Source organism: Cryptomeria japonica, chromosome 2 (genome assembly GCF_030272615.1).
Source record: "Cryptomeria japonica chromosome 2, Sugi_1.0, whole genome shotgun sequence".
NCBI classification, from domain to species: Eukaryota; Viridiplantae; Streptophyta; class Pinopsida; order Cupressales; family Cupressaceae; genus Cryptomeria; species Cryptomeria japonica.
This window is the reverse complement of record NC_081406.1, coordinates 154,884,154-154,906,649: the sequence shown is the minus strand read 5'-3', so window position 1 is coordinate 154,906,649 and position 22,496 is coordinate 154,884,154. Positions and strand designations below refer to the sequence as shown.

The 22,496-nt window shown below is 38.6% G+C and overlaps 1 long non-coding RNA gene across 1 annotated transcript; it reads left to right on the top strand.

Moving 5' to 3' along the window:
• Positions 1–12,069: 12,069 nt before the first annotated feature.
• Positions 12,070–12,513, top strand: LOC131873702 (uncharacterized). The gene is made up of 3 exons (XR_009371619.1): positions 12,070–12,145; positions 12,254–12,328; positions 12,429–12,513. It is a non-coding gene; the product is annotated as an uncharacterized LOC131873702 (long non-coding RNA).
• Positions 12,514–22,496: the final 9,983 nt, after the last annotated feature.

Below are 22,496 nucleotides of genomic sequence, written 5' to 3'. Positions count from 1 at the left end.
GGTCTTCACGATGGCGATGCAACACGCAACCTGAATGGAGACCCCAAAACTCGCTCATGACACTGAAAACTGCATTTTTCAAGCACCCTGGCCTGAACCTCCTTGCACCCTGATGTCCCGGGAGGTGGGACCAGAGTGCCCAGCGCCTTGGTCCCTCAGGACCAGGGCGCCCAGCGCCCTGGTCCCTGGGTCCTATTTTGGGCCCGGTTTCCTAAGTGATATCGGGTCTTTTTGATTGCAATTTGGAAATATACTTCCCTGGTCGGCCTAAGGTCGGGAAAATCAGTCTATCAGCCCTAATTGACAAGTATATAAACTACATTTTCCTCTTTCATTCGATATGATGGAAAAGGCGTGGAAACTATACTCAAGCATTCAAGCATTCAAGCATTCCTTCAAGCAATTGATCATTTCAAGTCTCCATTCAAGGCTAAGTGTTGCATTCAAGACAAGGATTCAACCATTGAAGAGGAGATCACATACTACATGCTACAACATACAACATACAACATACAACATCTAAACCTTCGCACATAAGGATACAAACATCCTTAGAACAAGGTATTAGTACTTGTTTTACAGTCATTTACATTTACAGCTCTTGCTCATTTCTTGGTTAATTCCAAAACCGGGGTTTGACCTAAAGGAAAACCCCTAATCCCTAACCCCCCAATCGTCTTCGCTTTTCTGTGTGTAGGTTGCAGGTACGCGGCTGAAATTGAAGATCTGGAATCCTTGTGCAGAGACGAACAGATCCCCCTTCGTTTCGCGGATTTTTCGGAGGACCGTGGCGTCGGGCGCCATCGTCCCAACAACTTTTGCCCAAATTTGCAGGACAACGCCGTATCGACATTTTACTGCTAATTCCAGGTCCGCAGCTTCATCCTATAACCCGAACTCAGTTTATAAGCGAATCTTTATGACTTTCTATGCATCCTTAGCTTAATTTCCTTAATCAACATTCTTTACAAAAGAGGGTAGCCTTGCTTTCCTAACCCTTGAAATTCATTTAGCATCCAATCTTACATCGTGTGGGATTGGATCTTATGAGTTTCAACCCCTCTTTTGAATGTAAAGTCTTCCCCCTAAGTGAAAACCCATCGAATCCTAGCGAACCTCCCTTCTCTCTCCTCGGAGTTAGAAGAGGGGAGACCAACTAGGGTTCGACCGCGATTTTCCGCTTTACATTTTGGTGAACCTGACGTGAACATCCTTTCTGATTTTTCATGCTTAGATCTGAAAAATTGATTACATTTCCATGTTTGATCTTTTGCAAAGTTTTAGAGGTGATTGCATTAAAACCCTAAAATTTCTTTTTAGTAATTAAACTTGCGAAATGTCTAAATGTTAATGCTTGTTTCAGATCTGTCCTTCTATTACAAATTATCAATTCATATTTGTGCTTTAATTCTGAAGATTAAGTGGTTAAAAGTCATAACCCTAATTTTTGAAACCCTCTTGATTCAACCTTTGTCCGACAATTTGACCGATCAAAACATCTCCAAATCAGCTGTAACTTTGGATTCCGCAATAAAATCACAATATCTTTCATCCCTGAAAATTTGGAAAAAAGTTGCGAGGACCGTGTTGCACTCCGAGCGCCATCGTCCCCGACATTTTTTCCAAAAATTCGGGAGCGAGATCTTGCTGTATTTTCCTGCTAAAATCCAGAATTTTGGCTGATTTTGTCAATTATAACACTTTCAAAATTACAGTCAAAGTTGGTCTTGTGATCGCTTGGTCTAAGGCTCCTAATCATTCAAAAATTATCGAAACTGAAATTTTGTGTCAAAATTGTGTTCTTACTGTCTTAGATCTGAAAATTGTATTTGCATTCATTCGAAATTTCAGTGCTTTATTCAAATATTTGCATTTTGTGACTTTTGAAATTAAGTGCCTAATTACAACAACTTTGATTTCCGCTTTCAAAATTGAATTTTGTGTGAAATTGAATCAATTTTTAAATTTCAAAATTTGCATTGCTCTTGACATTCCCTCTAAAATCATAAAATTCAAAATTTCAGTCTCCCTCTCTTTTTCAAAATTCAAATTTTGCATTTTTCGACAATCTTGATAGGGTTCAATTTTGAATTTGCAACTTTAATTTGGCCTATCTACAGATCGTAAAATCCCTCAATTTTTTCAGATTAGCTCTAAAATCATCATACCTTTCATCCCTGCAAATTTCGAAAAAAGTTGCAAGGACCGTGTTGCACTTCGAGCGCCACGGTCCCGAACATTTTTTTTGAAATTTCGGGAGACTGTTGTGATTGCATTTAACAGCTTAAATCTGGAAGATTGGCTGGTTTTACTGAAAATTGCTACCTCTAAAATCAAAATCTTCTCTCTCTCTCTAGTGCATGAGTTTTACAACAATAAGCCCTACTTACACTATTCTCGTTAGACGAAGCCGTAGAATTAAGTCTTTCCGAGGTTTAACTACTGAGGAGATGGAACCTAATTTGAGTAGTCTTTTTAACGAGGACATGGGTAATTCCTCTAATCCTCCTAATGATGAAGAAGCTCTCCATGAAGTTTCTGTTGAACAACTTTCCAAATTAGATAACCAATTTGACGATTTTCACCAATGGATGTCTCATGAGTATCCCGATAGTCAAGCTCTTCCTTTAATTGAGGGTCTAAAACGCATGCTTCAAAGTGATAAGAATGGAATTGATGTTTTGCGTGGTATTGCACATATTGTGGATTCGAATGTGATGCCTATGAAGAGTTGTGCTGAATCTTTAGGTTATACACAACCTCCTACACAAGTCAATCATTCTATTCCTTTGACCACTCCTATTGCTAGTTTACCTACCTTTACATCAAACATAATGGCTACCTCTATACAAGACATTCCTCCTGTGATTACCAGTCATGGGGGCAATCCCTCTTCTTCAATTAATCCCCTTCCTTCATACAATCCAACTTCTTCGTACATTCCTTCAATGAGTGTTCCTATTACATCTTCACAAATGAACATGACGCAAGGGGGCAATTCATTTAACCATTCCATTCCTCCTTGTAGTGTTCCTCCTATCCAATCATCCCCTATGGTTGACTATCATAGGGTCCCACCACCTTACTCTTTACCATCTTTCAATAACATCACACCTCCATCTCAATCTAACACACCTAATATGAACTCTTCGACTGAAGCTACCATTAATAATCTTGCACAAACTGTCTCTTCTTTACAGCAACAAATTGCCTCTATGAACCAATCTAAGTTTAGTGTGCCCACACTTGATGTTGCGAGCCCACTTTCTCTTGACATTGTTCGAGCTATCCCTCCTAAACATGTTGAAATCCCGCATCTGGAGCTTTATAATGGTAAAGGAGATCCTCTAACACATGTTAAGACTTTTCAAACAATATCAACTGATTTTGCTTATGACCAAAGGTTGCTTGCAAAACTATTCACCAGAACATTAAGAGACAAAGCCCTACAATGGTATTGCTCGTTGCCTTCTTATTCTATTACTTCTTTCGAACAACTTGCAAATGCTTTCATTCAACAATTTCAAAACAATATAAGTCCTAAAGTTACTTTGATTGATTTGATGCATTGTAAACAAGGTGTTAAAGAAAAAGTGACTGATTTCATTGGTAGATATAAGCATTTGTATGTTCAAATTTCTTTTCCAGTGCCTGACAATGATATTCAAAGAATCTTTATTTCTAATTTACAAAAAGATATTCGAGACAAACTTCTGTTTTCTGAGTTTACTTCTTTCCAACAGTTGTGTGCCACTCTTCACAATTATCAACTGACTGTGAGTCAAATGGAACAATCACATCCTATGGCTCCGAGTGATAAGGGTGATAGCAGTCAACAACCATTTGGGAAGTTTAAACCGAACAGAGATTCCATCAAATTCAATGAAAACATCATCAACAACAATGTGAATGCAGCATCAGGTGTGCCTCCTATTTCTAAATTTTTCAGGAAAGAAAGAAAGTATACTCCTTTGAATGAATCATTGCATGATATTATGAATAAGTTATTGGAACAAAATGTGCTTACCCTTCCTCCTATAAGACAAATTGATCCTGCAAAGATTACTTCACCTTATTTTGATCACAAAGCTTTTTGTCACTTTCATCGTCAGCCTGGTCATGATACTGAAAAATGCTTTTCTTTAAAGGGTAAAATTCAAGATTTGATTGATAATAATACTATTTCTGTTTCTGGAGTGAATGATAAAGGCAACACATCTGTAGCTCCTCCTAACGAAAATCTTCAGATTTTTACTGATCCATTACCTTCTCATACCTCTAATGCGATTGAGGCTAATGATTCCTCTTTCTCATCTGATGGTCTTGTGTCTATGACTCCAAATGTGATTAACTTTGTAGAGCAGCAAGAAAACCCTAAAGAACCTTCCATCACATTTGATTCTAGCGAAACCATTAGGGCACCTGATGGTCCTTTATACATAGTTGCAAAAGTCAAGAATATGCCTTGCCGTGGAGTGCTTATTGATCCTTCGTGCATGGTTAATGTTATTATTGAAGAATTTCTTTTTACTTTGCAATTGAATCAAGTGATATATGACAAAACAGATGTGATTGTGAAATTATTTGATGCATTTTCTTCTCCTGCAATTGGTTCTATTACATTGCCTATTGAGGTCCATAACAAATCCCTTGATGTGAACTTTGCTATTATTCCATCTTTCGAACAATTTCGTGTGAAGCTTGGCTATCCTTGGCTATCTTCCATGAAAGCTATTGCTTCTCCTATTCATAAGTGTTTGAAATTTCCCCATAATGGTGAAGTTGTTACTGTCAATCATAGTCTCTTTAAACCAGCTGAAAGAACCTCTAGTGTTCCTATTGATTACTTTTGGCCCAAACAATTCCAATCTCTTCCTCCGCGAAGTGATCATCTTTTTAAATCTTATCAAAAGTGGAAAACAGATATGATCCTATCTCTAAGTGAACCTAGAGCACCTAAACTTGACATTCCTATCATTCTTGAGAAGGAAGTTCTTCCTTTGAAAGATAAAACTAATGTCTTTCCTCAAGAAGATTCCCAACCCGTCCCTATGGATGCGACTATGTCTATGCCTAATAAATCTTCTAAGAGTAGACCTAGACCTCCTCGTCATGATGGACTTGGTCTTCTCCCTAAACCAAATATTCCTCCTTTATATGGAGCAGTTCCTCCTCCTTCCTTCTATAGAGAGAAGAGACCTTCTTCTTCTCCTATTATCCAGCCTAAGAGACCACAACCTAAACACCCAAGTGATAGGGATGAGAACATTCCTCCTCCTCTATCTTCTACACTTCCTACTAAGACTAGACGTAATCGTTCTGCATGGGAACGTCGACGAAAGCGTCGTCTTAGGGCTCAAGCAGCTGCTTCTCAAACTTTGCAATCTCCACAAACACCTTCAACAAGCATTATTCCATTTTCTCCTCAGCCGGATATTGAGCCTAAATCTCCTAAACATAAGATGCATGATGGTCTTGATCTTGTGCGAGTTAAAGATCCTATTTTTATAAATCTTGATGATGATATAGATGAAAATATTAATCCTCTTGCTTCTGATAGTGAATATGAACTTGTTGATGTTGATAACCATTTATCTAATGAATTTTCTAAAGCACTTATCCTAGCTCCTAGACAAGAACAATGTGGCTTGGAACATGAACATAGCCCTTGTTTGGATCTTGTGATAGCTCCATCTGCTGTGTTGGATGTTCCTCCTCTAGCGTGTTCCCTGCCTTCCCGAAACATTGATCAGCAAGATCGGGGGGTAGATGACATGCTAGACTAGTTACATTAGCATAGCAGACTCTCTCCCCCTCTCTTTTGTTACTTCTTCTATATGTTATTTTCATTCTTCTATTTGTTGTCCTTAGTGTTGTCTACTTGAGGACGATGCAAAGCATTGAGATCTCTCGATCTCTCTCATGTTGACTCAAAAGACACATGTGTTCCCTTCTTCTAGGTGACCTTCCTTGATTGGGGAATGAAGAACAATTATGCATACATACATATGATATATACATGACTTATCATACAGCATACTGACCCCGAGGAAAGCGAAGTCACCTCGTGCTTTGTGTTTTGTGTCTATTATCCTTGGGTTTATCTCACACTTGGGGGCTAAATCTTTGCGATAACGTGCTCCTTTCCTTTCTCATTTCTTATGTGTATCACTACGTTAAAACAATCACCCCCGTTGAGGCATGTGTGATCGCTTTAACGTAGGGGGGCATACACCCTGTCTATCCTTTCAAAGATACTTGAAAATTTCTTGGCAAACTTAGCTTTGTCTTGAAGATTTTTGGTATTTCTTTTGCATGACTCATAGTGAGGGAACCTTACTACTGACAGTCATGGTTCTTCCTTGTGATCTTCCCTTTTACTTTGTCAATCGAAGTTGTAAGATCCTTAGTCCACTGGGGGCTTGGTGTATCTTGCCTCCTTGACGTGGTGAAAGTCTTTCAATGTTGTTTCCTTGTACTTTACCGGAAGTATGAGCATACATACTCCCGCTAAAGTGGGGGCTAAATGTAGTGTCCTAAAATTGCAACACTTGCAATTTCGATTGCATTTCGGTCTTCACGATGGCGATGCAACACACAACCTGAATGGAGACCCCAAAACTCGCTCACGACACGAAAAACTGCATTTTTCAAGCACCCTGGCCTGAACCTCCTTGCACCCTGATGTCTCGGGAGGTGGGACCAGAGCGCCCAGCGCCCTGGTCCCTGGGTCCTATTTTGGGCCCGGTTTCCTAAGTGATATCGGGTCTTTTTTATTGCAATTTGGAAATATACTTCCCTGGTCGGCCTAAGGTCGGGAAAATCAGTCTATCAGCCCTAATTGACAAGTATATAAACTACATTTTCCTCTTTCATTCGATATGATGGAAAAGGCGTGGAAACTATACTCAATCATTCAAGCATTCAAGCATTCCTTCAAGCAATTGATCATTTCAAGTCTCCATTCAAGGCTAAGTGTTGCATTCAAGACAAGGATTCAACCATTGAAGAGGAGATCACATACTACATGCTACAACATACAACATACAACATCTAAACCTTCGCACATAAGGATACAAACATCCTTAGAACAAGGTATTAGTACTTGTTTTACAGTCATTTACATTTACAGCTCTTGCTCATTTCTTGGTTAATTCCAAAACCGGGGTTTGACCTAAAGGCAAACCCCTAATCCCTAACCCCCCAATCGTCTTCGCTTTTCTGTGTGTAGGTTGCAGGTACATGACTGAAATTGAAGATCTGGAATCCTTGTGCAGAGACGAACAGATCCCCCTTCGTTTCGCGGATTTTTCAGAGGACCGTGGCGTTGGGCGCCATCGTCCCGACAACTTTTGCCCAAATTTGCAGGATAGCGCCGTATCGACATTTTACTGCTAATTCCAGGTCCGCAGCTTCATCCTATAACCCGAACTCAGTTTATAAGCGAATCTTTATGACTTTCTATGCATCCTTAGCTTAGTTTCCTTAATCAACATTCTTTACAAAAGAGGGTAGCCTTGCTTTCCTAACCCTTGAAATTCATTTAGCATCCAATCTTACATCGTGTGGGATTGGATCTTATGAGTTTCAACCCCTCTTTTGAATGTAAAGTCTTCCCCCTAAGTGAAAACCCATCGAATCCTAGCGAACCTCCCTTCTCTCTCCTCAGAGTTAGAAGAGGGGAGACCAACTAGGGTTCGACCGCGATTTTTCGCTTTACAAGCATATCTATCGGGAAGGTAACTCTCTAGCTGACAAGTTAGCTAATCTAGGGGCAGATGGTAACTCGTTAGTCTTTAGGAAGGATACTCCCTGGGATTAATACTTTGGCGCTGACCATGTCAACATCTCACTTCACTCCTCTCCAAGTCCTCTCCTTGGCCCTCTTGTATATATCCTAGGAAATGCGGTCAGGGTATCCTTATTACAGCATTTTTGTAGTCTAAGCTTCAGACAAATATTTATTGGTATATATATAGATATATATATATATATATATATATATATGATCACACATATATATATATATATGTATATATTTGTAGACTCATATTAATACAAATATATACATATATATATATATCCATATATATAGATACATGTATATATATACAATCATATTGATAAACATATATATACATACTCATATATATATATATGTGTGTGTGTATGTGTGTGGGTGTAAATAGATACTCATTCACTTACACTCTCACATATATACATATATATAAATTCAGATATTATATATATATGAGTTTATGTATACATGTACAAAAACTAACTCATATAAGCTAGTATTATTCTCTCCTCACCTGAAAAGGGGTGTTTCGGGAGTATTGCAAGGTGTTTGGTTGTTATCGGTTATTCTTGTTCTGGCACATGCTGGTCTCCCCTCCAATGCATGTTAACTGTGTTTAGAACGCCCTGGGCAGCGTGGGTATTGTCTGCTTTGGCAGATTTGATGACTTTTATGACAATTATTGAGTCTGCCGTGCCAGGTGTATTCAAGCTATGGATTTCTAGATCTTTATTGTCTGACATTCTTGATTCTTTGCACCGGCTGATAGCCCTGTGTTATATCGGGGACAGTTAGAACTGGTTGCTGTTGCATGTATAATGGTAAAGCAGTGGTATGGGACTTTTCTTGGTTTTAGTTATCAGTGATGTTGCATATATTTGAATATATATACAATCTAACAAATATACATATTCATATATATATATATATATGTGTGTGTGTGTGTGTGTGTGTGTGTGTGTGTGTGTGTGTGTGTGTGTGTGTGTAAATAGATATTCATACTATTACACACACACAAATATACATATATATATACAGATACTATATATATATATATGAGTTTGTGTATATATGCTCAAAAACTAACTCAGCGATATCCTTATTCAAACCTTCACATATGCATGTATCATCCTCTCCTCTCCTGTCCCTGTTTGTGGGTAAAGGGGTGTTTCAGGAGTATTGAAAGGAGTTTGGTTGGTGCCGGTTATTCATGTTTTGGCACATGCAGGTTTACACTCCACTGCAGGGTATCTGTGTTTAGTATGCTCTGGGCAGCTCGGGTGTAGTCTTCAATTTGGCAGATATGATATCTTCTTATGACAATTGGTGTCTGCCAGGCTATGTGTATTCATGCTAAGGATTCTGGCTTTGTTTTTTGATATTATTGATTCATTGCTTCGGTTGTGATTGATATTTGCCCTGTTTTTTATTTTGGGGACAGATTGCACTGGTTCCTGGTGCAGTTTTAGTGGTATAAGCTGTGGTATTGGACTTTTCTATATCGGGTGGGGTTCACTCGGGTCTTTACTATCTTCTGCGAATTAATGGAATGGTTTTCTTTTAGTGGTTTTGTGAAGGGCAGTTGTGATCAACCCAGTCTCAATCATTGTTTCAAATCTGTAGTAGGTCCTATTGCCTCTGTACAGATCCTTTGTTATTTTGGTTGTTTTACTCCTATATCCAGACATATTTTTCACTGTGAACTTTTGTTTAGATGTATCAGATGTATGCTGTGTTAAAAGTGATTAAGAAATGGACCCTTTCCATTAGTGTAGGCAGAATTGTAGCCTGGATAATCTCTTAAATTGAATCCTAAAAGGTGAAAATGGTTTCAAGCTAAGGGTTATCCAGGCTATAATCCTCTTACATAAAATAGAAAAGATGATATTATTCATTGAAGGATTTTTTCATATTATCATGTTTACTATGCTACTAATAGTTTGGCAAAGTATGTTGCAATAAGGTTTTTGCAGATGCGGGATTCAGGTCCTAAAGTTAAAGCTCGGAGTATTAGTGGTTTCTCCTTTTTTGTGAAGACGGGTACATCCAGAGAGTGGTGCGAGATTTTATGCACAAAAAGAAACTTAAAATGTCTTATTAAGACAGTCATCTCCCTCAGATGAGGAATTGTAAAAAATTTTCAGTTGTTCTGATATCTGATCCCTTAAGGGATCTGGGCTAGACCGGAGGTTTTCTTAGCTCCATTCTTTCCTACCGGTGCCCACACTGAATGGAGTTGTAAAAAATTGCACAAAAGAAATAAAATGCGGCTTCGGCCTTTTATTGATCAAAAAAAAATATAATATTAAATTATATTATGTATTATATAATATTGTATTATATTATATATTATAATATAATATAATATTAAATTATATTATAGTATAATATAATATAACATAATATTAGATTATATAATATAATATTATATTATATTATATATTATATAATATAATATAATATAATATAATACAATATTATATAATATATAATATAATATAATATAATATTATATAATCTAATATTATGTTATATTATATTATATATAATATAATACAATACGTATTATATAATATAATATATTATTATATTATATATGTTATTTAAAAATAATTTAAGTGTTGAAATCGGATATCCGATTTTCTGAGACTTTTATATTTAGACAGTGACAGTCCCGTGAGTCATTTTTAACTCACGGGTCGCACGAATTTGTCAAAATTCGATATCCGCTCCATCCGATATCCGGTTTTTTGACAAAAAATTGCTAAAAAATAGATTTAGAGGTAAGAATTTTGTCGTTTTGAATCATTTTCATTCATTTTTTGTATTTTTTGTGAATGTTTATTTGATTTTTCATTGAAAATATGGTTTTTTTTCATGAAAACTAGGTTTTTTAAAAATCAAATACCTAATTGTTTAAATTTGTTAACTAAATTTAATTGTTTACATTCAATTAGGTTAAAAATGGGAGATAACAATGAAAACACTGACCAACCACAACTGCAACAACCAAACCCTCATTTGCCAAACCCCCCCTCAATTCAAGATTTGATTGCACAAAATTTGAATGAATTGAGGGGGATTGCAGAAGTATATCGTAGGATCCCTCGTCTAAACCCATTGTTTGATCCTCTCATGTCGATCGTAAAAAGTATGGAAACCATGACTGAGGAGCACGATGCCGCCCTTTTGTGGCAAGATTCTATGAAGGAAAAATATGCAGATGGCTTGTCGTATAAGGATATCAAGGATCTTGAGATATCCAAAGCCAAAATCGCCTCATTGTTTGTCAATCCCCGTACTGGTCAGCCTATAGATCCCCCAAAAATGAAACTTTCTATCAAATGGTGCACAAATGATGGGATTGTGAAAATTTTAGGGATCGTTGGTGGATGGTTTTCGACAAACCACCCAACAACAATCTTGATATCCCCTTCTATTTCATAAAAAAATTGTATGCTGAGTTTGTTTTACAGAAACATGTGAACTACTTTGACATCCAACCTTTCCAGGGTGTAGGTTTAGGTATGCCCCACAATAGACCTAGGGCAGTTAGAGTAGTCCAGGGCCCATATGTCCATCCTCCTCCTATTGATCCCCCACTTGCAGTTCAACATCTTGATATCATTTGTGAGGCGGCTTCACGGACCATATCGGCTATTCACTATTTGAGTAGCCTTTTGGTTTCTCAGGCTGCGTCAGTAGCTCAGCCTACTTTTGATGGTAGCGGTGCATCGGGTGGTGCTGACACGTCATCCTCGGCTCCACACATATGTGTTCCCCATAGTTGTGTCATGTGTGGGCACGTATGCTTGGGTCCAGTTGGACAACCCGTTGATCCTGCTGTGGACTGTGCAGATTACGAGGTGCATGAGATGTATGATGCACCAGAGGTTATTACACAGATTGGAGGATACCCTGGGGAGTCCTCACATGCTAGAGGCGAGGAGGCACCGTCATCATACATTGATGATGTATTGGTAAGATTTGTGTTTTCACAGTTCATGTTATATTTTAATTAAATATTTATAAATTAGATAATATTAAGTACTAATTTTTATTTACATGGTCTATTTAACAGTTGATGACCAAGGATGAGTTGAGACAGATTCAGGAGGGCACCTTGTCGGCCATTTCATTTGGCCTCGATAGCTTGACGATACATATATTATTGCACCTAGTCATTTGTATTTTATTATACATACATGCTTATCATTTATATTTGTATTAATTAGATTATGTAGTAACTTGCATGTATATCTTATTTTACTCTTGTAGGGCACAAGCAGCACGAGTGCGGTGCAGTGTGATCTAGGATCTGGTAGTGCAATTGGAGACAAGGGAAAGGTAATTGAATGCAAATATGATTGAATGAATAGTTTAAATAACTTATAGTGATTATATATGTCTAGACATAGATTGATAGTTTCATATACTTGTTGTGTATATATACAGAGAATCCTTGGCTTCACATCCTTGATGACTACACCCAGTATACTTGAAGAAGAAGAAGAGATGCCTCGAGTAGATGTGTGTTTATTTTATTTTTTGATTAGTAGATATAATTTGTTATTATCAGTGACAATTATATGCTAACTTGTATCAATGTCATGTTTCTAAACATATGTAGGTTGTTTATGAAAATATTCAATACATACCTCCTCTATCGAAGACATACATCAAGAGTCCTGCAAAGCTGAAGAGAAAATGTGGAGATGAGGTAAACATGAATAGTTCAATTAAATAGTTCATTTTTATGTTAACTTTTCGAATGTGAATTATATAATATAACTAATATTAATCGTGGTTTGTTTTTCTTGTGCAAGATCCTTTAGAGCCGAGTAGTGCGATGAAGAGGATCGATTTTGATGATCCATCAGCAGCTTAGGATGTTATAGATAGTTTTGGGATGCTTACATGTCTAGTTGGCATGTATATTTTGTATATGGACATACATTCACGTATTTAGACATACATTTTTTTTCAGTTGGTGTTTATGCCATATTTGTGTATGGACATACATTTGTAATCATTCGACATTTTTATATATATAGAAGTTGATATTCGATCATATAAATTGTTGCTCATCTGTGTGTGGTGTTATCATGGAAATATTTAATCTTCATTGCAATAATTAACAATGGTTAATAATGGCTATTTAATGAACAATACAATTCATTTCATTTCATCGTAAGTGTTTTTTTATAATGAACAATATAATTCATTTAATGAACAATACAATACAATTTATTTAATGAACAATACAATTCATTTAATCAACAATACAATAAAATTCATTCAATGAACAATACAATTCATAAACAATACAACTAATTTAATGAACAATACCCTACGCATGCTCCTATTTTTCCCCCCCACTCGATCGAATGCTCAGGGTCATACCCTACCGGCGTCGTCCCTTGAGCGCCCTAAGTGCTCAAAATTGTCAAACTTTGACGGGCCCTAACTCAGAATTTGTGGCACCTGTGAACAATCCGTTTGAACCTATGGGGCCATGAGAGGGGTCCCTACAAAATCCTATCTCGGTATTTCAAGTTGCCCTAAGGTTTTATTAGGGCAGCAATTTTTCGGTTGGCGAAAAAATCGTCAGTCTCACTCAATGGAATGTTGTTGCCTGGTCGATTTCTCATTCAGCTCATCGCGATGATGAACCGTTGGCTCTGACATGTCTAGTTAGGCATAATTACCCTATGCATGCTCCTATTTTCCCCACCCACTCGATCGAATGCTCGGGGTCATACCCTACCAGTGTCATCCCTTGAGCGCCCTAAGTGCTCAAAATTGTCAAACTTTGACGGGCCCTAACTCAGAATTTGTGGTACCTGAATATGATCCGTTTGAACCTATGGGGTCATGAGAGGGGTCCCTACAAAAACCTATCTCAGTTTTTCAATTTTCCCTACGATTTTATTAGGGCAGCAATTTTTCGGTTGGCAAAAAATCGTCAGTCTCACTCAATGGAATGTTGTTGCATGGCCAATTTCTCGTTCAGCTCATCATGATGACAAACCATCAACTTCAACATGTCTAGTTAGGCATAATTACCCTATGCATGCTCCTATTTTTCCCCCCCACTTGATCGAACGCTCGGGGTCATACCCTACCGGCGTCGTCCTTTGAGCACCCTAAGTGCTCAAAATTGTCAAACTTTGACGGGGCCTAACTCAGAATTTGTGGCATCTACAAATGATCTGTTTGAACCTACGGGGCCACAAGAGGGGTCCCTACAAAATCCTATCTCGATATTTCAATTTGCCCTACGGTTTTATTAGGGCAACAATTTTTCGGTTGGCGAAAAAATCGTCAGTCTCACTCAATGGAATGTTGTTGCCTTATCGATTTCTCATTCAGCTCATCGCGATGACGGATCGTTGGCTCTAACATGTCTAGTTAGGCATAATTACCCTACGCATGCTCCTATTTTTCCCCCCCACTCGATCGAATGCTCGGGGTCATACCCTACCGGCGTCGTCCCTTGAGCGCCCTAAGTGCTCAAAATTGTCAAACTTTGACGGGCCCTAACTCGAAATCTGTGGCACCTGTGAATGATCTGTTTGAACCTACGGGGCCATGAGAGGGTCCCCTACAAAAGCCTATCTTGGTATTTCAAGTTGCCCTACGGTTTTATTAGGGCAGCAATTTTTCGGTTGGTGAAAAAAATTGTCAGTCTCACTCAATGGAATGTTGTCACCTGGTCGATTTCTCGTTCAGCTCATCATGATGATGAACCGTCGGCTCTGACATGTCCAGTTAGTTATAATTACCCTATGCATGCTCCTATTTTTCCCCCCCACCCGATCGAACGCTCAGGGTCATACCCTACCGACGTCGTCCCTTGAGCGCCCTAAGTGCTCAAAATTGTCAAACTTTGACAGGCCCTAACTCGGAATTTGTGGCACCTGCAAATGATCCGTTTGAACCTATGGGGCCAAAAGAGGGGTCCCTACAAAAGCCTATCTCGGTATTTCAATTTTCCCTACGGTTTTATTAGGGTAGCAATTTTTTGGTTGGCGAAAAAATCGTCAGTTTCACTCAATGGAATGTTGTTGCCTTGTCGATTTCTCATTCAGCTCGTCGCAATGATGAACCGTGACATCAATGAAGGGATATTTTGTAAACAATCAGAAACCTTTAATGATAATCAAGTTGAAGCCTTGAGATTTATGCAATATGGTTCAAGTCCAAAACTGTACCCTGAGAGCATTTTGATTTTACTTATGTCTTGTGTATTATAATAAAGACCAATTTGCCAATGTGACATCTTCATATGAGAGAAAAGATTCATTTTATCTCAATACAGTTGTACCTGTTTCATTATTAGAAAAAATAAATATACAAAGATCTGTTATTAGTATCCTCTAGATTATGGATTTGAATTGATGTTCTCAATTAGTTATTATCTCTTCAGCTTTTCTTCATAAGGCACAACCATCTGGTGGTTATCATATGAGGACAACCATCCATGACTTTCAAAGTAATTGATATTTATTCCTACACCTCACACTCACAAGATTAATAATAAAATGACATTTATGATTCATCAAATGTTGACAAAGTCTAATCAAAGTTCAACTTCAAGATGTATACAACATATCATATTCAACTTCAAGATGCATACAACTTACTATATTCAAGCTCATGCCAACCACCACTTGGATATTGTTATATGTCGATTAAAGTACAATATATGTAATAAAACCATATAGTCTTACAAAAAAGCCATCATAGACCATCTATGTCAATTAAAGTACAATTCATTTGTAACAGGGGCACACTCACAATCTGAAGTTGCAAAGCCCTGTGGGAAGCATCAAATTAGAAATTTACTAATCTGACTCATACTACTGTCAAAAGCATCAAAGATGCTACTGCTAGAGAACACCATGCTCCATTGTGGAGAGAATATTAGGTGCATCTGATGTCAGCATCTGAAAATGAAATAATGTTATTCAATTGCCAAAATCTAACTGACTTTATTTTATAAACCATTAATGAATAAAAATAGACAAGGTTACCTGAGTGAAAGTTCGATGACCACTTTGACTAGTAGGTGTTGATGTTGAAGGCCCAACATTAACCTATTTACCTGACTATAAATGTCAAATGTTTGATTCAATAGATCATCTGTCATGACAATTTGATCCACTGCAGATGTGTCCTGGCCACATGCATTTGAATCATCTTCATGATAATAAATACAACAAGACCCCCAATTTAATCTCATTAATGCACAAATGAATATGTACCATCACCAAGAGAGGGTCTCGTCAACGACGAATCATCTAGCATGAACCTGTATTTTTAAGAATTGTTAGTCTACACATAAAATGCATGGATGAACACAACGGATTTATGATAATCACTTCAATTGAAATGCATGATAATAAATGAAAAGGTGGGATCATATACCATAAAAATACATCCCTTCGAATTATATCAACAGAACCCACTATGTTGACGCAAAAATCATAATGTGATACTGTTGTATATCATCAAAAAGTACCTTCATGAGCATAAAGGTTATGCGATAATTATATCATAAAAAATTATCAAATAGTGTTCTCTAATAACAAAAATTGTAAAGCTCATCAAATGCATGATAATAAGTCATGTTGCAAAAATACGTCCCTTCCAATTATATCAAGTGTACTTGTTGTATGCATGCAAAAACCGTGTTGCCAAAAAAAAACATTCATCAATAGACCTGAACACATCCTTAATATACATGTAACAAACTTGAACATTAAGGTTTAATGATCATTGTTTGAAATGAAATGCATGATAAAAAAATAAGGCACCATTAAAGACCTACTACTCAAGTGTGCCTGAAGGGTCATCTCTTTGTTTAAGAGTACCCAGTATTGCTTCATGATTAGCAGTAGTCATTGTCCATAGCTCTTTGGTCTTCGGTTTTGCTTGATGCTTCAACAAATTGACATTTGTAGCTATAATAAGGTGTGAATACATTCTAATGGTTTTGTGTCTCTCATAGTCTTCAAATGCAGGTATGCCATTCTTTCTAATCATGTATGTTCGCAACCAAGTTCCCACAACAACAACTGAACGTGTAGGATATGTGAACCCATCATCATTTGTCACTGGTTGTGTTAGCTTTTGTTTTCCCTGTACACATCATGCCAACCAATATTCTGATCTCCCTTCATTCCCTTGCGGTGCAACAACTGCAAAAACATGTCCTAGTTGTACAAGATCTGATAGATGATCATACTCAAGTGAACTTTCCATGTCATCGTTTGACAAGGATATTGTTTGAGATAAAGGAGTTAGATAGTGGGGAACCCACTTATCAACCCACTCACTTGACTCACACTGATCCCAATCACACCGAAGGCAACTTTGACAAAAACAAGCCAAAGCTCATGTCCAAATGGTCCATGTACTTGCATCTGAGCTGAGAAATGAATGCATCTTTGAAGAATCTTTAATTGTTTGACAATCCAATCTATCTCCCACTGTTCCCTCCTCAACCAACCAAAAGAATCTGCTCACTGCTGAATCAAGAGTACCTCCATGTGACAATGTTGAACTACACCAATCAACAATAGAACACGCATCAGAGAAATTTGCACTTGAAATCCTCAATTGCTCCTTAACTAGAGCTCTCTTCAAACATGCATCTGCTCCATCATGCTCTCCCTTCCCATGCCCCGCCTAAAAAAAACACCAAATATGAGGTATACGCCTCTCCACATGCATTCTACTCAACCAATAAAACATACGCGCATTCTTGAATTGACTCGTACAGTTATCTGACCATATTATATGTCGGTCAATTGCAATATCTTTCTCATGCAAGAACTCAAAAAAATTCTTGAAAGAATGTTGCACATACTCAGAGGAGTGTGATCTATCATCGCTCATATAAAAATGATACTCCTTGATTATCTTCCGGTCCTCTTATGTACTATCAGGAGCATGTCTATATGAAATGTGAACAAAAATAGCAATCTGGACTGAATTGTAGTACTGAGACTGTACCTCATTCTGTGGTTGCAATGTATAGTTCTCTGCAAAATCAACCACCGATACAATAGTGCCAATCAGGAAAGAGTTCTTACACATCCTGAACTGTTGATCCAACCACTGAGACCTATGGGTGTGCCTTGCATACTTATAGAAAAGATTTTCCTTAAAATCCAAAATAAAATCAGCAATACTCACTTCTCTTGAGACTAATTCGCATCTAGAACCTTCACCTCCACTCTTCACAGTATATTTCACTGTCTCGTATCTTCTTTTCTCAACATAATTATTTCCAAAGTCATGTTCGCTGCCCTCATGAAAACATGAAACAAACTTTGACAGCCCACCGCATTCTGAGCACTTCTCATTCAAACAATAATTTCTATAGAAATAGTAGCCATCATCTCTAGGGCATAAAAATAGATCTTGCAAGTCTCTTGATGATCTCGGAAATAGCATTGCACCACACTCCTGCAACATCTCATTAGTATGCATCGTAGAACGAATATGACATAAAAGTTCATGGTACATTGAAAACTCCACATGGTACTTGCAACAACAGGTATTACGAATCCTAAGAGGAACACAATAAAATGGTTTCAAAGATTCAAAGACCCTTTGTGATATTTGCAAAGTTGGATGTAATTCACAAAATTTTTCTTACAACATTGTTTGGCTTGATTCCAAGAAATGTTTGGGATGCGGTGTGCAGTCTCGATTGCTGATTCTTAATTTCAAAACATCCTTTACATTGGGTGACACTCTAGAATTAGAGTGCCAAAATTGTTGAATCTCTTCCTTCACAATGTCAGTCAACTTTCTATCAACACGTGGAAGCCTCCCACCAAATGCCCATGTATCTTGTTGAAGTGGATCGTCAAGTCTTTGTCTTCGTGCAAGTGCTCTATCCAAAGTTTTACGGTTTATGTTAAAATCAACATAAGTTTGTCTCATTTGATGAGCCTTCCTCAATTGATGGCTTACTAAGGAGGTTGTAATCACTCTTCAAGCGGCTCTCTTATCTCTTTCTTTGGTATTCTTTCCAATAGAATTGAGAGCGTCAAATAGATTTTTTGCAATAATAGAATTTCTCTCCATCTTCTTGTTCATACGAGTCTTCAATTTGTTTAGAAATGGTCTCATCTTTATCATCTTTAGCAATTGAACAAAGAGTTGGCATTGCTCAGTCAATGTCTTATTGCTAAAATTTTGGTTGAAAAGTTTTGTAGCCAACAACCGAATGGTTCTTGTTGACCTCTTGCCTTCAAGATTCGCAATAATGTTCTCATCGATTTCAAATAACCATTTTGGGGTTCTTGAAGGTCTTGGATTTGGAATTTGTCTTTCATCCATGAGAGGGTCTTCATTTCTAAAGTAATTAGGTGTTACATATGGTTCACTTGGTGAGGCAATTCCACCTTCAATGTTAAAGTTTTCCACATTTTCACCTCCTATGTCAAAATTTTCCACATGTTGAGCATTTTCATTATCACTTTCAACATTTTCAAAATTTTCAATATTTTCACTTTCAAAATCTACATTTTCATTTTCAATAACTTGTGGCACATTTTCAATTTCAATTTCCTCTTCAGTTGAAGTAACATTAGCAATATTTAACATACCTTGTCTTCTCCTCCTATGACATTCTCTATCTCTTTCTCTATACACTTCAACTTGGTCATTTGAAAGTTTTCTTTTGCGTTTAGAATTCCGATGACTACTACTCCCCATTTCCCTCCACACATATGCTCCTTCATGATTGACAATGTAAGTTTTCACTTTAAGAATCTCCCAAAAGCACTAATTTGTCTCTAGCTGTCTGCAACCTCGTGATCGTCGACAGAAAACATAGGACCCAAACTGTCAGCCCTTGGAATCAACAGAATGGCCCACAAACCCTTTTTTTTTTTTGGTTTTTAGTACCAAAATCGGATATCCGATTTTAGTACAAAAATATGTGGTCCCAAAAAAAAATTCCCGTTGCCGCCATTTATGAACTAAACTGCCACATGGCAGAAATCCGATATCCGATTAAATCGGATATCAGATTTTATTGGTCATATTTTAGAGAGAGAGAGAGAGAGAGAGAGAGAGAGAGAGAGAGAGAGAGAGAGAGAGAGAGAGAGAGAGAGAGAGAGAGAGAGAGAGAGAGAGAGAGAGGAGAGGGAGAGAGAGCGAGAGAGAGAGAGAGAGAGAGAGAGAGAGAGAGAGAGAGAGAGAGAGAGAGAGAGAGAGGAGGAGAGAGAGAGATAGAGAGAGAGGAGGAGAGAGAGAGGAGAGGGAGAGAGAGAGAGAGGAGGAGAGGGAGAGAGAGAGAGAGAGAGGGAGAGAGGGAGAGAGAGAGAGAGAGGAGGAGGGGAGAGAGAGAGAGAGGGGAGGAGAGAGAGAGAGAGAGGACGAGAGATATTGGGGGACACCATATGACCCCTAATGACACCATAGGACCCCTTAAGACACCAAATCATTTCGTTAGGAGTCATATTGTGTCCTACGACCCCGTACGACACAATATGATCCCTAACGATATGATTTGGTGTCTTAAGGGGTCCTATGGTGTTGTTAGGGGTCATATAGTGTCTTGGGACACCATAGGACCCCTTAAGACACAATATGACCCCTAATGACACAATATGACCCAAAGCGACCCAATATGGTGTCATTAGGGGTCATATGGTGTCTTAAGGGGTCCTATGGTGTCCCAAGACACCATATGACCCCTATGGACACCATATGACCCCTAACGACACCATAGGACCCCTTAAGACACCAAATCATATCGTTAGGGATCATATTGTGTCATATGGGGTCGTAGGACATAATATGACCCCTAACGACATGATTTGGTGTCTTAAGGGGTTCTATGGTGTCGTTAGGGGTCATATGGTGTCCATAGGGGTCATATGGTGTCTTGGGACACCATAGGACCCCTTAAGACACAATATGACCCCTAATGACACAATATGACCCAAAGCGACCCAATATGGTGTCATTAGGGGTCATATGGTGTCTTAAGGGGTCCTATGGTATCCCAAGACACCATATGACCCCTAACGACACCATAGGACCCCTTAAGACACCAAATAATATCGTTAGGGATCATATTGTGTCGTACGGGGTCGTAGGACACAATATGACCCCTAACGACATGATTTGGTGTCTTAAGGGGTCCTATGGTGTCATTAGGGGTCATATGGTGTCCATAGGGGTCATATAGTGTCTTGGGACACCATAGGACCCCTTAAGACACAATATGACCCCTAACAACACAATATGACCCAAAGCGACCCAATATGGTGTCATTAGGGGTCATATGGTGTCTTAAGGGGTCCTATGGTGTCCCAAGACACCATATGACCCCTATGGACACCATATGACCCCTAACAACACAATAGGACCCCTTAAGACGACAAATAATATCGTTAGGGATCATATTGTGTTGTACGGGGTCGTAGGACACAATATGACCCCTAATGTTGTTAGGGGTCATATGGTGTCCATAGGGGTCATATGGTGTCTTAAGGGGTCCTATGGTGTCCGAAGACACCATATGACCCCTATGGACACCATATGACCCCTATGGACACCATATGACCCCTAACAACACCATAAGACCCCTTAAGACACCAAATCATATCGTTAGGGATCATATTGTGTCGTATGGGGTCGTAGGACACAATATGACCCCTAATGACATGATTTGGTGTCTTAAGGGGTCCTATGGTGTCGTTAGGGGTCATATGGTGTCCATAGGGGTCATATAGTGTCTTGGGACACCATAGGACCCCTTAAGACACAATATGACCCCTAACGACACAATATGACCCAAAGCGACCCAATATGGTGTCATTAGGGGTCATATGGTGTCTTAAGGGGTCCTATGGTGTCCCAAGACACCATATGACCCCTATGGACACCATATGACTCCTAACGACACCATAGCACCCCTTAAGACACCAAATCATGTCGTTAGGGGTCATATTATGTCCTATGGGGTTGTAGGACACAATATGACCCCTAACGACATGATTTGGTGTCTTAAGGGGTCCTATGGTGTCGTTAGGGGTCATATGGTGTCCATAGGAGTCATATGGTGTCTTGGGACACCATAGGACCCCTTAAGACACAATATGACCCCTAATGACACAATATGACCCAAAGCGACCCAATATGGTGTCACTAGGGGTCATATGGTGTCCTAAGAGGTCATAAGGGTTCATGGGACACCATATGAACCTTATGGACACCATATGACCCTTATGGACACCATATGACCCCTAATGACACCATCGAACCCGTTAAGACACCAAATCATGTCGTTAGGGGTCATATTGTGTCCTACGACCCCGTAAGACACAATATGACCCCTAATGTTATGATTTTGTGTCTTAAGGGGTCCTATGGTGTTGTTAGGGATCATATGGTGTCTTGTGACACCATAAGACCCCTTAAGACACCAAATTGTGTCGTTAGGGGTCATATTGTGTCCTACGACCCCGTAAGACACAATATGACCCCTAACAACATGATTTGGTGTCTTAAGGGGTCCTATGGTGTCGTTAGGGGTCATATGGTGTCCATAGGGGTCATATGGTGTCTTGGGACACCATAGGACCCCTTAGGACACAATATGACCCCTAATGACATGATTTGGTGTCTTAAGGGGTCTGATGGTGTTGTTAGGGGTCATATGGTG